The 14327-nt window shown below is 44.7% G+C and overlaps 1 protein-coding gene and 1 pseudogene across 9 annotated transcripts in view; both read left to right on the forward strand.

The window, feature by feature from the left end:
- Window positions 1–14327, forward strand: part of TACC2 (transforming acidic coiled-coil containing protein 2) — a 186343-nt gene that overhangs the window by 31412 nt on the left and 140604 nt on the right. The window lies entirely within an intron of this gene.
- On the forward strand, window positions 6941–7183 carry LOC123955669 (annotated as a pseudogene).

Here is a 14327-nt window from a genome sequence, read left to right on the forward strand (position 1 = left end):
ATTTAAATAACCAAATACCTTCAAACAACGTGTGAACAGACATGTTTATATATAATCATATTTAAGTGTGTAAACAGTATATTAGTATAAATATTTATATATGGTCCATTTAAATAATTAATAGACCGTATTTTAAAGCAGTTGCAGGTTTACAGAAAAATTGAGCAGCACAGAGAATTCTCACATACCCCCACGTCCTCCTAACAGTTTGTCCTATTATTATTATTATTATTTTTTTAAAGTCTCAGTTTCTTTTTTTTTTTTTTTAAGATTTTATTTATTTATTTGACAGAGAGAGATCACAAGTAGATAGAGAGGCAGGCAGAGAGAGAGAGAGGGAAGCAGGCTCCCTGCTGAGCAGAGAGCCCGATGCGGGACTCGATCCCAGGACCCTGAGATCATGACCTGAGCCGAAGGCAGTGGCTTAACCCACTGAGCCACCCAGGCACCCCTATTATTATTTTTTTTTAAGTAGACTCCATGCTGAGCATAGAGCCCAGTGAAGGACTTGAACTCATAACCCTGAGATCAAGACCTAAGCTGGCACCATGAGTCGGATGCTTAATAGGGCGCCCCCAGTTTGCCTTATTATTAACATTTTGCATTAGCTGGTACATTTGTTACAGTTAATGAACCAATATTGAGACATTATTATTTTTTTTTAAGATTTTATTTATTTATTTGACAGGCAGAGATCACAAGTAGGCAGAGAGAGAGGAAGGGAAGCAGGCTCCCCGTTGAGCAGAGAGCCCGATGTGGGGCTCGATCCCAGGACCCTGGGATCATGACCTGAGCCGAAGGCAGAGGCTTTAACCCATTGAGTCACCCAGGCGCCCCAGAGACATTATTACTAATTAAAATCAACAGTTTATAGTAAGTGTTACCCTTGCGTTGGACATACAGTCTCTGGGCTTGGCAAACCCATAATGCCACATACCCACCACTGCAATCTCTTACAGAAGGGTTTCAGTGACTCAAGAAATCTCTTGTTTCCACCTGTTCGTTCCTCCTCTCTCCCTCCCCTACTGGACCCTGGTGACTACTGATCTTTTCACTGTCTTCATAGTTGGTTTTTTTTTTTTCCCCCTAATTACCTTTTTGTATTGGTGTACGATACATTCCTTAAGAGTATGAAGCTGAGAGCTTTTTTTTTTTTTTAAAGATTTTTTTAAATTTATTTGACACAGAGAGAAAGAGAACAAGTAGGCAGAGAGGCAGGCAGAGAGAGAAGCAGGCTCCCCACTGAGCAAGGAGCCAGATGTGGGACTCAATTCTAGGACCCTGGTTTCATGACCTGAGCCGAAGGCAGATGCTTAACCGACTGAGCCACCCAGGCACCCCTGAAGCTGAAAGCTTGATGAATGTTTACATCCCTATGCACCTGTGTGATCAAGCCCGGCTCTAGAGCTAGATCATTCCTGTTGCCCCAAAACATTCTATCCTGTCACTTCCCAGTCAATACCCAGCCCCAGAATAACAACTATTCTGACTTCTACCACCATGAATTAGTTTTGCCAGGTCTTGAACTTCACATAAAGGGGGTTAAACAGCAACATACAGTTTGGTGTCTGGGTTCTTTTATACACAACTACTTGTTGGATTTTCAAATGATTTTTTATTGTGTTAAAAAAAGATAGCATAGGGGCGCCTGGGTGGCTCAGTGGGTTAAAGCCTCTGCCTTCAGCTCAGGTCATGGTCCCGGGGTCCTGGGATCGAGCCCCGCATGGGGCTCTCTGCTTGGCAGGGAGCCTGCTTCCTCCTCTCTCTCTGCCTGCCTCTCTGCCTAGTTGTGATTTCTCTCTGTCAAAGAAATAAAAATTTAAAAAAAAAAAAAGAGATAGCATAAAATTTACCATCTTAACCAATTCTAAGTACAGGTCAGTGTTGTGCAAATATTTCTGTGGTTTCTTTTTCTTTTCTTTTCTTTCTTTCTTTCTTTTTTTTTTTAGAGGGAAAGAGATGGAGGTGGGCAGAGGGAGAGGGAGGGAGAGAGAGAATCTTCAGCAGGCTCCACGTGGAGTTCGATCTGACGACCCTAAGATCATGACCTGAGCCGAAAACAAGAGTTGGACACCTAACCGGCTGTCACTCAGGCACCCTTGTTTCTATAGTTTCGTAAGGTAGAAGCTGAGGTCATTGATTTGAGACATTTTTTTTTTCTCAATATAGGTGTTGAAAGTCCAAGTCCTGCTTTAACTACATGTGACATTTTGATATTTGTGTTTTCATTTTCATTTAGTTCAAATGCTTTCTCATTTCCTTTTTAATTTCTTCTTTGACTCATGGGCTACTAGATGTGTAGTGTTTAGTATTCAAATACTTGGGAGATTTTCCAAATATCTTTCCTTTTTTTTTTTTTTTTAAGATTTACTTATTTATTTTAATGAGAGTGACAGAGAGCAAGCACATGTGAGTCAGGGGAGGGGCAGAGAGAGATAATCTCAAGCAGACTTCCCACTGGGCATGTGGGGACATTCAGCTCCATCCCGTGACCCATGAGATCATGACCTGAGCCAAAACGAAGGGACACTGAACCAACCGAGACACCTAGGCACCCCAGTTATCCTTTGTTATTAATTTTGAATTTAATTCCATTGCAGCCAGATGATATGCTTTGAATAATTTGAATCTTTTAGAATTTATTGAGACTTTTTAAAAATGGGTAGAATATGGTCTACCTTGTAAATGTGTCATTTACACTTGAAAAGAATGTAATTCTGCCACTAATGGATAGTGTTAGTACATAGCAACTGGGTTAAGTTGCTTGGTGGTGTTCTTTTGGTCTTTCGTATCTGTACTGATTTTTCATCCGCTTGCTCAGTCAATTATTAAGAAAAGGGTGTGAAACCATCAGTTTATAATTGTGGACCTGGCCATTTCTTTTTTTTTTTTTTCCGTAAGTTTTTGCTTTAAAATTAAATAAACTTTAGAATGCTTATGTCCTATTGATGAATTGAACCTTTTATCATTATAATGATCTTCTTTATGGCTGGTAATATTCCTTGCTGCAAAATCTGTTTTGTTTCATATAATACAGACATAACTGCTTTCTTTTCACTAGTATTTTCACGGTATGGCTTCCCCCACCCATTCTCTTACTTTTAATCTATCTGTGTTTTTAAGCGAAATTTGAAATGCTTGCTTGTAAATAGCTTACAGTTGGGTCTTCCTTTTTTTTATCCATTCTGAATATTGCTGCCTTTTAACTGAAATGTTTGTAATATTTACATTTAATGTGATTATTAATATGGTCGACTTCAATCTACAGTCTTATTTGTTTTCTCCATCTCTTTTACCCTCCTTTTTTGCCTTCTTTTGGAAAAAGTCGTTATTTCTATAATTCTATTTTATTTCCCTTTTAACTTATTAGCCGCAACTATTTATGTTAGGTGGTTGCTTTCCGATCTATACTATACATCTTTTTTTTAATTTTAATTTTAATTTTTTTTTTTAGAGAGAATGCATCTGTGATTATTTATTTATTTATTTATTTGGGTTAAGATTCTTTATTTATTTATTTATTTGACAGACAAAGATCACAAGTAGGCAGAGAGGCGGTGGGGCGGGGGGGGGGCGGGGGGGAGAAGGCTCCCTGCCAGGCAGGGAGCCCAATGCAGGGTTCAATCCCAGGACCCTGAGATCATGACCTGAGCCGAAGGCGCAGAGGCTTTAACCCACTGAACCACCCAGGTGCCCCCATACTATACGTCTTTAATGTGATACAATCTGCTTTCAAGTGATGTTGCACCATTTCACGTACATTTAAGAGTCTTGCCCTATACAACAGTAGCCTTCTATTTCTCCACTTTTGGCCTTTGTGCTTTGTTGTCATACATTTTGTTTCTACATATATTTAAAATCCCACAGTATATGTTATTTTGGCTTGACATAGCCAATTATCTCTTAAAGGAGACTTACATAATGAGGAAAAAAGAATTTCTGTTTACCTCCAGTCACCGTTTCTGCTGTTCTTTATTCTTTTGGGTGGATACTGCCGGCCACCTGGTATTATTTCCTTTTGGTTTGAGGGGCTTCCTTCAACATTCTTAGATAGGTCTAGTTTCCTAGATAGGTCTGCTGGTGATTAATTTTCTTAGCTTTCAAATGTCTGAAAAAAAAAAATCCCAATTTCACCTGTATTTTAGAAAGATATTTTGCAGGGCAAGGAGTTCTAGGTAGACAGTTCTTTTTCTTTTTCTAATTGAAAGATATTGCCCTCTAACTTGCGTGGTTTCCAACAAAAACACTAACTTATGTGGTTTCCAACAAAAAATTCTGCCACCCTTTCTTTTGTTCTTCTGTCCTTTCTTCTCCAAGGGCTTTTAATATTTTTCATGTTTTTAGTGGTTTTAAGCAATTTGGTTATGATGTGCTTTGGTGTACATTTCTTCTCATTTCTTGTGTTGAGAATTGGATTGTTGTATCTGCAGTTTTATGGTTGATGTCATTTTTGGAAAAAATTTCAGGCATTATTTCTTCAAATAGTTTTTTAAAATCTCTCTCCCTCCTTTGAGGATTCTAATTACACATATATTTGGGTGCTTGAAGTTATCTCACACTCACTGATACTCTTGTTTAAAAGATTTTTTTTTCTTTGTCTCTCTGCATTTCATTTTAGACTGTTTCTATTGCTATGTCTTCAAGTTCACTAATCTTTTTCTCTGTAATGACTAATCTGTTACTAATACCACACACTGCATTTTTCATTTTAGACTGTAGAGTTTTCATCTTGACATGTTTGACTGGGATCTTTTTTATTTTTAAGTAATCCATACACCCAATGTGGGGCTCAAACTCATGATCTCAAGATCAAGAGTTGCATGTTCCCCTCACTGAGCCAGCCAGGCGCCCCAGGATTGGGATCTTTTTTTATATCTTCCATGTCTGTACTTAACATGCTCAATCTTTCCTCTAGCCTCCTGAACACATGGAACACAGTTATAACATTTTAAAGAGTCCTTGCATACTAATTCTGTCATCTGCATAATTTCTGGGCTGGTTTTTATTGAATTTTCTTTTCATTGTGGGTCATATTTTCCTGTTTCTTTGCATTCCAGACACCGCGGGCCTTATGCTTTTGGATTCTGGATATTTTTGTATTTTTGTAAATACTCTTGAACTTTGCTCTGGGTTGCAGTTCAGTTATTTGGAACAGCGTAATCCTTTTGGGGCTTCATTAGTTGGGACCAGAGCAGTGTTTAGCCCAGGTTCATGTTTTCCACTACTGAGGCAAGGCTCTTCCTAGTACTCTTACAGATGTCCCATGCACTGTGAGGTTTTACACGGTGGCTGGTGGGAACAGGAGCTTCTCCCAGCCCTGTGTTAGCTTTAAGGATTCTTCCCTGTAGGGGCGCCTGGGTGGCTCAGCGAGTTAAAGCCTCTGCCTTCAGCTCAGGTCATGATCCCAGGGTCCTGGGATCGAGCCCCGCATCGGGCTCTCTGCTTGGCTGGGAGCCTGCTTCCTCCTCTCTCTCTCTCTGCCTGCCTCTCTGCCTACTTGTAATCTCTATCTGTCAAATAAATAAATCTTAAAAAAAAAAAAAAAAAAAAGGATTCTTCCCTGTAAACCTCACAGGTGGTCTGACCCTAGACTCAGGTGGTATTTGTGCATATACATGCTGATCCATACTTGGATATCCCCAGAGCTCTGTCTTTGTCCAGCTTTCTCTTCTCTGATGCCCAGAGACACAGATGCCCAGCTCCAGCGCCTCAAGTCCAGCAGACTCTCCACTCTCCCTGTGCTGCTTCCTCCAGGCCTTAGCTGGGGTCAGAGCAGCACTCAGTCTGCTGCCTTCCATCTCCAGGGATCACAGGCTTCTATTTCTCGTGTCCCCTGTAGCAGCCGATCCTCCACTAGTCCAACCCCCTGTTGTGTTAATAATTCTTTATATGACATTTCCCAACCCATGCTTTCTGAAAAGACCAAAAAGCCACCCGTATCAAGTTTCTTTCTCTGGTTTTGGAAATGCAGCAAAACACCTGGCATTTATTTTGAGAGACGTGGGGAGACACTCCTAGAAAAAAATACTAATAAGAGAGAGGATGCCATGGGCAAGAGTTGTTTTTCTTTCCTTTTCAAGAGTAGCTTGGATTCCAGACACTTCTAGTCTCTTTTCTTTTTGTGGCCTCAAATGCCAACTTGGACAGGAGTTAATCTTCCCAAATCATCGCTGCAGCTAGGTTCATGTTGGGAAGGAGCCTGGGATGGGTTTACGTCTTTAACATGGAACCAACTTGGCGCCTCAGTGATGTTGACTCATCAACTCCCTCCACCCCATACATATTTAGGCCACTGGGATTATAGAGAGGCAAATCTCAACGAAACAGGCCGGTGACTAGCACATTTTTGAGCTCAGTACACATGAGCTCAGCCTCACATAGGTAATGTTGGTGACATGGTTTTATTCAGGGAATGCCCCAAATTCTCTGAAAGGTTTTTCAGTCATCAAGAGAAGATTCCAATATGTTTCATGCTTTTACTATGTTGATGAAAGCAGAAAAATGATTTTAATACACATTAGAAGTCTTATCAAGAAGGAATATTAACAAAAATATGTTTACCACTATTTGTTCTTTCTTGATATCAAAACAAAGTGAAAATACCACCATAACCCAGGCACACAAGAAACCACTGCTTGCATTTTTCTGTGGTTAATTAGTAGGATTTAACTTTTTTTTTTTTTAATTTTTTATTTGACAGAGAGAGATCACAAGTAGGCAGAGAGGCAGGCAGAGAGAGAGGGAGGGAAGCAGGCTCACTGCCGAGCAGAGAGCCCGATGCGGGACTCGATCCCAGGACCCCGAGATCATGACCTGAGCCGAAGGCAGCGGCTTCACCCACTGAGCCACCCAGGCGCCCCTAGGATTTAACTTTAAATGAAGAAAATATCACTGATGTATTATTCCGGTGGCAGAGTGGTGGATAATCCTGTACCTGGCAAAATGGAGCTCAAGGTCATGAGCAGGTACTCCAGCCCCGTGAACCCGGCTCTCCTCCCCCATCTCACCATGGTGCTGTTCGCCATTGGCATGTTCTTTACTGCCTGATTCCTTGTTTATGAGGTTCCCTCCACCAAGTACAATTGGGACGTCTACAAAGAGCTCCTCGTCTCCTCGGTGGCCTCACTCTTCATGGGCTCTGGAGTCCTCTTCCTGCCTGCTCCGAGTTGGCATCTACATATGAGCTCTCAAGGGTTCCAACCTGCTGGTGTCACTGAATTCCTGCTTCTGTAAATTAATTTTTTTTTTACTTTACTATTGCTGGAAGTGTCCTCCCTGCTACTTACAATAAAGACAGATGTGTGACCAAAAGAAGAATTAAGAAAGGGGCACCTGGGTGGCACAGTCGGTTGAGTGACCGACTCTTGGTTTTGGCTAAGATCGTGTTCTCAGGATCACAGTTCTCAGATCGCAGTTCTCAGGAACTGCGATAGAGCTCTGTGTCAGGCTCCGTACTCAGGGGGGAGTCTGCTTAAGGATTCTCTCTCTCTTTCTCTCCCTCTGTCTCTCTGCTTCTTTCTCACAGAGAGACACAGAGAGAGAGAGAGAAAGAAAGAAAAGAAAGGTAAGGAAAGGAAAGAGGAGGAAAAGGAAAGGAAAAGAAAGGAAAAAAGAGAAAAGAAAAAAGAAAACAAAAAACTAAATGCGTTTAAATGAATTAGTGTCTGGTCATGACACTACTAGATACATTGGGAGGACAATGACAGAAGTGAGTGACACCCAGAAAGAGATGTGGATTTGTGCCAACTATGGGGAGCTCTGTGTGCAACAATCTGGCAACCCCTTCCAGCCACCAGTCTGGGAACTGCAAAATTGGGTCATTCCACTGTCTTTTAGGCCCCATGAGACAGGTGCTGAAAAAACTGATTAGAAGACAGTTTTTTTAATTTTCCTTGGAATTCAGTTGCCTCCCCCCCCCCCCGCCCCCCACATACACACAGTATGCTGGATCATGGATTCTCACAAGTGGACTGACACTTTGACCTTGAAGTCATGTAAGTCCTTGTGGCAGAGCTTGCATTGAATAATAAGGATACTTTGGGGTTTTACCACTCCTCACATACACGCCCTTCTCCCCCATAACTCTCTAGAACCTACCACTGTTTTCCTCTTGTCTTTTGCGTGGGTGACACAGGCTTTGTGGTGTTTGTTTTTTTCTGGCCCAGAATGAGCACAGGAAAGAGTTAAAACTGGATTAAAAATACAAAGCTGAGTCTGACAGGGCTGCCGAGGTCATGGGCTCCTTGGCATCTGTGCAGGACGCGTCATTTGGACAAAATAGGATCATGTTTGCCTACTGGATTTAATCTGCTGGGATGGCTGAGAAGTTTCTGAGGCGGTGCCTTTCTCCATGAGATACCAGGTTTAGTTGTTGAGACTTGGCAATCTCCCTCTCTTGATTGACTTGAGACTTCTTTCCTCCGCACGAATCACTTAGAACATAAATCCTTTTCCAAAGTCCCTGGAATAGGCACTATATCTCACAGCACGGGAGTTAGCCGAAATAAGGGTTTTCTTTAATGTCAGTTAAAAAAAATCACTCCTGGGGCGCCTGGGTGGCTCAGTGGATTAAGCCGCTGCCTTCGGCTCAGGTCATGATCTCAGGGTCCTGGGATCGAGCCCCACATCGGGCTCTCTGCTCTGCAGGAAGCCTGCTTCCTCCTCTCTCTCTGCCTGCCTCTTTGCCTACTTGTGATCTCTCTCTCTCTGTCAAATAAATAAATAAAATCTTTAAAAAAAAATCACTCCTCATTTCTATATTCATTCCCTCATTCAATCATTCATTTGGCAGAGTAGGGACCAGCGCTAGACCGAGATAGCAAAATAAATGAGATGCATTCCCTCTAACCTCCGGGAGGTCATACCCAGCTGGAGAGCGAGTGAGGGAACAAATACCACTCAGGTACTGAGAGAGCGTCTGCACGCAGGAGGACAGAAAAGGGAGCATCTGTGGCTCAGGGAGGGAGTCCCTCCATGGAGGGAGGTGCCTGGGGGATCCTATCACAGAGCCAGCTGACCAGGTCTGGGCTTTTCAGGGAAGGAAGGGGGTCTTACCATGGAGGAGGGAAAGGGGGGATTCCCACAGTGGAGGGGAGTAGGAAGTTCTCACTTCAGAGAAGAGTTCAGGGATATTACCGTGGAGGAGGAAAGAACTCCCTATGTGTGCAAAGCCCGCAGCTGGCCTTGCTCTGAGGCACAAAAGAGCTATTCACATGTTCATGATTTATAAGCATGTTCCAGAGCAGGTAAGAGGTGAGTGCAGGGGGTGTCTGATAGTGTGTTTTGAGAACTATCCTTCTAGTTCTTTAAAGGACAGCTGAAATGTCCTCACCAAAGCTTCCTTTTACATATGGCTGTGCATCCCATCCTGTGTTCTGTGTGTGGCACATCCGTCTCACTAAATGCTCTGTCAGAAAAAAAGGGCAGAGGAAGATTTTGAGAAACACCAAGTTTGGGATACATTGTGCATATATCTTCTTGTTGATTCACAATATATGATGGTATCTCAAAGGCACTGAGAAGTCCCGCAGTAGAGAAACTTGTTTAGTTTCTAGTGTTTCCTGTGCCATGTAAAGACCAGGGAAAGCTTTCTCGCACATCTAACAATTGTATTATGAGAAATACAGGGTTTAGTATTTAAAAACTCCTGATAGAAATGTAAAAATGGAGGACATATCCTACACAACTCTTGTCAGTCATTAATAAGTGATCTAGAATGATCTGCTATAGTTGGCCCAATCATATATCAAGTTCTCTTTTTTTAAAGACTTTAATTCTTTATTGACAGAGAGAGAGCGAGCGAGCACATGCATGAGTGGGGGTGAGGGGGCAGAAGGAGAGGGAGACAGAGAATCCCAAGCAGACTCTGTGCTGAGCACAGAATCTGATGTGGGGCTTGATCTCATGCCCCTGGGATCATGACCTGAGCAGAAATCAAGAATCAGACGCTTAATTCAGTGAGCCACCCAGGTGCCCCTCATATATCAAATTCTAGAGGAGACTATCTTCTTAGGCAGTCTTCCTAGTTTGGGATGGAAAAGAAAAAGAAAGAAAAACTCAGAAGTGGGCATTTCATAGTGAGTAGACTACCTCCAGGAATCGTAGTTATTGATAACCCTAGAGCACTTGGTTACCAGACTTAAGATTCACAGAGAAAAATACAAAGCAGAGGGCAAGAATAAAGGACACTGAATTGATTAGGTGACTAGCAGTTTAACTGCGTCATTGTGAAGATCAGTGCGGTTCCAAATTAACCAGGCTCATTCTGATTCAATGTTGGGAAGACCTGAAAACATTTTGGAGTTTAGTTTTCTTTCTCTGGTTGGGGTCTCAGCCATCCTTCTACTGAAGAAAAGTCACGTGGTCAACATGGCCCCGGGGTTAATTCAGGTTTTGGCAAGTCCTAGAAATGTATGGGAAAAAGAAAACACCGCAGTCCTCCTAAATTGCTCTTGGGGTTTGGGTAGCTAATTCATCACATCCCTTCCCACCAGATTCTGAGTCAATCATGAACTTGGCACCAGAGTCTGCAAGGAGAAGAAAGCCAGCTTTATCAGTGGCAAGCTTGGACTGGAGGACAAGTCAAAGTGGGGGTTCCTGCTGCTGCCCCCTGAACTAACCTTCCCCACCCAGTGCCAGGCTGCGGACAAGTGCAGGGCGCCTCGAAGGCTGGGGAGGGCCAGCCCCAGGGAGCTTGTTACCTGGCAGGCAGATTGGACTGCTCTCCTTATCTCAGTGACCTTGAGCACATTAACCCCCACCTGTGTGGAAGCTCTACCCATGGGGGCTGCTTGTGAGAAGTGAGAAAAAGTCTCACTCCTTCCTGGGAGATAGCCCTAATGGAGAATAAGGCCATGTGTCGTACTTCTCTGAGAGCTCAGCTGTGTCATTAAATACCCTGAATGCGTGGGCCAAGGCAGGATTCCACGCAGCTGAGCACCCCCCAGCCCAGAGCCCCCTCATCACTACCCCAACTGCCACGGCTGGTAACAGTGAATCAGGACTGGTGGTTTTCAGGGGCTGCAATGAAACTCACAGGATCTCTTCTACCCCTTGCTTTCCTTTTCCAGAAAGAACACTGGAATGCAATGAGTAGCAGTGATGTTATGGGGGGAAATCTTGTAATCTTTTCAATTATACTAATTTATGAAAATAACCGATCATTCACAGACTTCTGTACTTTATAATTAGTAACAAATTTCTTGCCGCACACCCCCTAACTCATCAGACCCACCAGTGTGCACAGGGAATTGTGGTTGAAAAGTGCTGCCTTGACCTCATTTCTTTTGAAGAAACATTTAAACAAAAGTACTTTGCCTTTTCTGAGCCTCATTTCCCTGTATCTTCATCAGTAAAATGAAAAATTTGGACTAAATAGGTACTATAATGCTGAAGCTGTCTGGAAGAAAAGAACCTTCCTAACCATCACATCCATGATTTGGGAACATTTCCGCATATTTGGAATCTTAGATTTGTGTTCACTTGTATCTGCCCATCCACTCATTCAAATACCCCATCACCCATCCACCAACCAATCACCCACCCACCCAACCACCCATCCGCCCACCATTCATTCATCCAGCCAGCCACGAATCACCCATCGACCCAACATCCATCCACCTTGTCATCCATCCACCAATCACCCATCCACTTAGCCATCCATCCATCCATCCATCCATCCATCTACGCATGCATTCACATATTCAATGTTTATTATATGCTAGACACTGGGGAAACAATATTGAAAAGAGGCAAGACTCAGTCTTCATTTACTCCAGTGGAGGGAATGATCATCACCCATGTTGATGGCAAGTGACTACAGCCATCGCTAAGTGGGCCTGTGAAGCAGATCTGGAAGACCAGGAAGGCTTTGCTGACAAGGATGAGTAGGGCTGAGACCTGCTGGGGAAGAGTAGGAGGGCTCCGGGCTCCAGGAAGACGCACGGGTGGTGAGGTCCAAGTGGGATGAGACAGGAAAGGCCGCCCGGGGCCACAGCTGATGGTAAAGCGGAGCCACCGGCTTTTATTTCTAAGCCATTTTGCTCTGGCTGCAGACTGGAAACCAGAATGAGGCAGCCAGAGTGAGGGGGAGGAGAGGCCGTAGCTCCCAACCACAAGACGTGAGGCCAGCAAGTTCAGGGAAGCGGGAGGCGCTGCGGCCCTAGAGCCTGGCACAGGGCTTGCACCTGCCTTCTTTGGGCGCTCTGAGACCCTGGGTCCAGGATTACACGTCTCTGGGGCTATTTCTACGTGTGAGCAAGAAGGGCCATCTACACAGCAGAGCTCCTGAGTGGATTAAACCCCATCGTAACTGAAAAGCGCTCAGCATGGACCTGGCCTTAATAATGCTCCGTCTGTGGTAACTCTCCTTCGGACGATTCTGCTTTATGGTTTTGCTGGTTTCCTCGAAGCCTGGGAGTTCGGGGGCCGTGCTTGTTTTTCCTCTCCCAGCCTCCTTCCCGGAACATTCTGGTTGGCTCGAGTGTTCGTCTTCAGAACTGCGCACTTAGGAGCCCATCTGGGGGTGACTACCTCCCACTACCATGGCCTGCTCAGAACTTTGCTGCAGCAAATCACCTCTCCTCCCAGGCTGCTTTACCCTGTGCTTCCCCCTTTCTCATGTTGGGGGTGTCTGGTGTGCGCCAAGGAGACCGCATCTGGCCTCAGCCCACAACCTTAACTCAGAGGCAGCGCCCCCTACAGGCTGAAAACCCTCCATCTAGAGTTCTGCGCCGCCAGGCGGGCGAGAGCTGGCCTTTGTTCTGAGCTGCATCTCCATCCCACACGTCTTGATAGAATCTTGAAGCACAAAGGGGCATTATGTAAGCTTCAATTAATGCAGAGCCCTCACTGATCAGTTCTTAGGATTTTTCCTGCCCTTAGGCAAATTTGCTTCTGACAAGTGGCTTTAATCTGGTTTTAAAAACTGCTCCGGGGCTCTCTGCTCAGCAGGGAGCCTGCTTCCCTCTCTCTCTCTCTCTCTCTCTGCCTGCCTCTCTATCTACTTGTGATCTCTCTCTGTCAAATAAATAAATAAAATATTAAAAAAAAAAAAAACAAAAAAACTGCTCCGGATGGGCAATCAAAGAAATTGCTGGTGCTCAGCTGATGCTGAATAAAGCAAGCAGGGTTTTTATGTGGTGGGGGAGGGGGTGCGGGAAGTGAGTCCTATGCCTCACACTCGGTGGGAATTTGCTCCTGGTTCTTGTCTAAGACCCACAGGTTTTCAAGCTGCCCAAACTGAGTGAATCTGTCCTCTTGTCCTCAGTGACAAAGACTTCATTCCGCCTGAGGGGAAGCCACACACTCCCTCTCAGCTAGCAGCTCCTGTCAGAGGCAGGGACAAGGAAGTGGTTTTATTCGTCTTCTTACCCGCATGGAAGGGGGCTGTGTTCTGCGTGTCTGCAGCAGGCGGATGTATGCGGGAGCACTTCGTTTCTGAATTACACACCATTAATCTCATTAACTGCTAAGTGGTGTGACCCCACGTTAACGGGTGGGATGCAAAATGGGAAGTGGTCGTAAAAAGGAAACCGGCCAGATGCCGAGTGCAGAGTGGTTGGTTCCAGAACAATCCAACAGCTCTGCGGCTTGGGAGCCTTCCCAAGCCTGGTGCTTCCGGGGGTGGTTCTGCACACGGCCGTCAGCGCCGGCCCAGGGCTTTCTGGGTGCAGCTGTCCTTGTGGCCAGCTGAGGATTAAAGGGATCTGGATAACTTACCCTCCGAGTTTTCTCTCCTTTGCCCTTGTCAGCTCTGCTTGTGGGTCTGAAAACACGAATCTGCTTGAGACAATAGCCACCTCTTTCTTGGGTCCCTCCTAAATATCTTCAGGCACAGAGTTCGAGTGTCAAATGGGTGGGAACAGGCATTCCGTGAGGATGTTTGGTCTCGTGCTGATGTGTACACACCCCTCTCAAAGATTTCCAGTACATTTCAGAGGTGAGGGGCGTGGAGAGCGGCTGGAATGGAGTCAGGGAAAGCACCGCGGGCATAAACCACAGGTGCGGGTTTGTCACAGTTCTGGAGGCTGGGATCCGACCTCAAGGAGGCACCTGCAGACTCTGTCTGGAGAGAACCAGCTTCCTGGTCCATAGATGGGTGATTTTTCGCTGTTTCCTCGCAAGGCAGAAGGGACAAGGGAGCTCTCTGGGGACTCATTTGTAAGACCACTAATCCCATGCATGCGGCTTCCATCTTCAGGACCAAGTCACCTCCCAAGGGCCCCACCTCCTAATACCACTCCTTGGGGATTGGGTTTCAACACGTGTTTATGAACTGGGGGGCCCCAAACGTTCAGTTTCCCTCCTTGGAAGTTTGCATTCTTGGA

Source organism: Meles meles, chromosome 13, assembly GCF_922984935.1.
Source record: "Meles meles chromosome 13, mMelMel3.1 paternal haplotype, whole genome shotgun sequence".
Lineage (NCBI taxonomy): Eukaryota > Metazoa > Chordata > Mammalia > Carnivora > Mustelidae > Meles > Meles meles.